Raw genomic sequence first — 3,403 nt, 5'->3', positions numbered from 1 at the left:
AGTGAGCTGAGATCACGCCACTGCACTCCAGCCTGGGCAACAGAGCAAGACTCCATCTCAAAAAAAAAAAAAGGAAAAACATTGGTTGGGTATGCGGCTTCATGCCACGCTCCCATGCTTCTGGCTTGCTGTGGTGGGTATCTCCTTTCCAAGGACAAGATTGGAGAGAATATATAACACAAATGACCAGCTTCTCAGACTGAACCCCTGCGTTGAATGCCTAGTTGTTATTGGCTTCATAGCTGGCTTTGGTCCTGGGGCACCTGGTGGCAGAAGCTGCTTCTTCGTTTAGGTGTTGTGCTCTTACGTTGCTTACTGTCCTGGTTTTGCCTTTATTGTTGCTGCAGCATCTTCCTCCAATAAAGCCAATGAGCTGCTGCTATAGCTATATGATATCAAGCACCCTCCCTCTAGACCCAGGGACTAACAGGTGGGCGTGTGAGATTTTAAGGACCAGTACTGAGGAATGGAGTGTAGGTACACAGCCTGCTGTGTGGCCAGAGTGATTTCATCTTGAAGGGAAAACATCGTGATGACAGATGTTTGACTCCCACATACCAAGGTATTCGGCAACAAGGTCTTTAAACATTGGCCGTAGCATAGATAATGTCTCATAAAGATGCTTATCTAACCTCTCCAGTGGTCAGGAATTTCCGCAAGAAAGTGTGAGGCATGGCCAGGTGCTCACGTTTTAGTGTAAAAATTTGCTACAGAAAGTAAATGTTCTGGAGGACGAGTGTGGGTTCCACCCTCTTGCAGCCACTGGACACATAGCTTCTGTTCAAAGGTCCCCATTAATTGTTTATTTCTGAGAAACTCAATTTGTCAACCTCTTTCTTTGGCCTCTCAGTGCCCTCAGCCTTTGAGGGTAAGTTTATATAGACCTGCTCACCATGGAACAATACCAATGTGCCAGTATGTTGTCTTTCTTTCTAGAGCAATTACTAGGAAACAAAACAGTAGGAAATAAAAGGTTACAAGGTATTGTCTTTCATTCTTTCTTCCCTCCCTCCCTCCCTCCCTTCCTTCCTTCCTTCCTTCCTTCTTTCCTTCTTCCTTTCTTCCTTTCTTTTGAGACAGAGTCTCACTTTATCGCTTAGGCTGGAGTGCAGTGCTGTGATCTTGGCTCACTGCAATCTCCGCCTCCCAGGTTCAAGTCATTCTCTTGCCTCAGCCTCCCGAGTAGCTGGGATTATAGGTGCCCGCCACCATGCCTGGACAATTTTTGTATTTTTAGTAGAGATGGCGTTTCACCATGTTGGTCAGGGTGGTCAGGAACTCCTGACCTTAGGTGATCCGCCCGCCTTGGCCTCCGGAAGTGTTGGGATTACAGGCGTGACCCACCACGTCCGGCCTGCTGATCTCTTTTTGATGCATTCTCTCCATCCCCATCTCTCTAAACCTTCTCTAACAGACTGTCAGACTTCCTCTCCCTCCTACACTCTCTTCCTTTTCTTTTGTCTCTCTCTGCTCCTCACCTCTTGACTAAAGATGTTGGCTGCTGCATCTCTGGCCAATGTCCAAATCCTAATACAACAACAAACATGGCCAGTACATCTGCCTTTAAGCACTTGTCACAGAGGTCACCTCTGCATCGTCTACTTCCAGCCTCCAAAGAAACAATTCACTACAAACCACTTCTGGAGACATGGCACCAACTACCAGGGAGGCAGCCAGGGAAAGATCAGGAACTCTCATCATCACATTTGTGCTCGGGACCAAGGTTCCTGAACTGGAAAGCGCTCATCTGCTCAGCCCTCTCCATCATCCTAATCCCTGCAATCCTGCAGGTTTTCTTTATTGACACCTACAAGCTTCTCACTTTTGGGAAACAAAGATTGTAAAGGTTTTTTTTTTTTTTTTTTTTTTTTTTAATAATTAACTCAATTTAATTTAGAGGAATTTCTTTTTAATTCATATATTTTAGTTAGGAAAACACCATCTTGGGCCGGACATGGTGGCTGTAATCCCAGAACTTTGGGAGGCTGAAGCAGGCGGATCACCTGAGGTCAGGAGTTCAAGACTAGCCTGGCCAACATGGTAAAACCCTATCTCTACTAAAAATACAAAATTTAGTCAGGCATGGTGGCACATGCATGTAATCCCAGCTACTCAGGAGGCTGAGCAGGAAAATGCTTGAACCTGGGAGGCGGAATTCAGTGAGCCAAGTGCAATGAGTCAAGATCACGCCACTGCACTCCAGCCTGGGTGACAGAGCGAGACACTGTCAAAAAAAACAAAAAAAAACAAAAAAAAAAAAAAAAAAGAAGAAAGAGAAAGAAAGAAAGAAGCAGATAAAAGGCAGAGAGAGTGGGCCACTTGGTGAGACGGGGATGGAGAGTCGCCTGCCTGAGGCACACCCACCCAACTCACAGGTGAAACTGGAGTGGAATCAATAAGGATCTAAGTCAGGGATCTGGCTACTCTTGCCGCTCTCTAGATGACCCCTTGCCCTGCCATCAGTCCCACTGAGACCCCTCACTGTCCTTCCTCCAGGACAAATTCACATGCCTAGTGGAATCCATGGAGAGCCTCACAAGGCAAAAAGTCAGGAACTGCAGGCTAATGCTTCCCTCCCACTGGACAGGCCTCAGGAAGACTGGGAAGGGGCTAAGGGAAGCAGAGAAACTGCCTTCTCTGCCCAAGAGCAACAGATATATCTGCAGGGCAGGAATGAGGGACCCACATCCGATACACTTGGGACTGGGCTTCAGAAAGCGACCCCTCCCTATGCTGTTTGTGTCTCAGCAGGTGGTTTTGTCCAACCCTCTTCCCCCAGGTACCAGGAGGTACCAGCTGCATTAGCAGGTTCAAAGGCCTCAGGGGACGACCCTGTGTCCCAGATTTCTGAGCAGATGGCCTAAGCTACTTTGCTTTGCAGCTCTGCAGACTGAAAGGAATTAGCCCCAGAGGCCAAGGACCAATGGGGCTGTGGGAACTTCTGGGCCAAAGGAGGAAGAGCACTTGATGAATTATTCAAGATTTGATAGATAGTGGCATCTGAATTTCGCTACCAGCAGGCAGTGCAGATCTCAACATCCACCTGGAAAAGATGCTGAGCCTGGGCACCAGTGCCACCAACTTTCAAGGGTGCTATGCTTGGTGGTCCGGCTGGGTTGGGCTGCTGTCGTGGGAACCCAAATTACACAGCCCCACTAACACATCAGTTTTGCCAGAAGGTTCAGGCCACAGGGCTGGGCCATCATCTGGACATTAATCCCCCAGATGCTGAGGAAGTTGCTGAGGCAAAGAAAGGAGCAGCAAGATCACTGCAAGTAGAGAGTGTTTCAGCCAAGGATGCTTGTAAATTCGGTCCTTCACTCAGCTCACCCTGCCTATCCTTGAGAAACTCAGCTGAGAAGCTATTCTCCTCCACTCTCATTCCTCCAGAGTCTCTGGACTA

The sequence above is a fragment of the Trachypithecus francoisi genome, unplaced genomic scaffold, assembly GCF_009764315.1.
Source record: "Trachypithecus francoisi isolate TF-2019V2 unplaced genomic scaffold, Tfra_2.0 Lachesis_group6, whole genome shotgun sequence".
In the NCBI taxonomy this organism is placed as follows: Eukaryota; Metazoa; Chordata; class Mammalia; order Primates; family Cercopithecidae; genus Trachypithecus; species Trachypithecus francoisi.
This window is presented reverse-complemented; position numbering follows the sequence as displayed.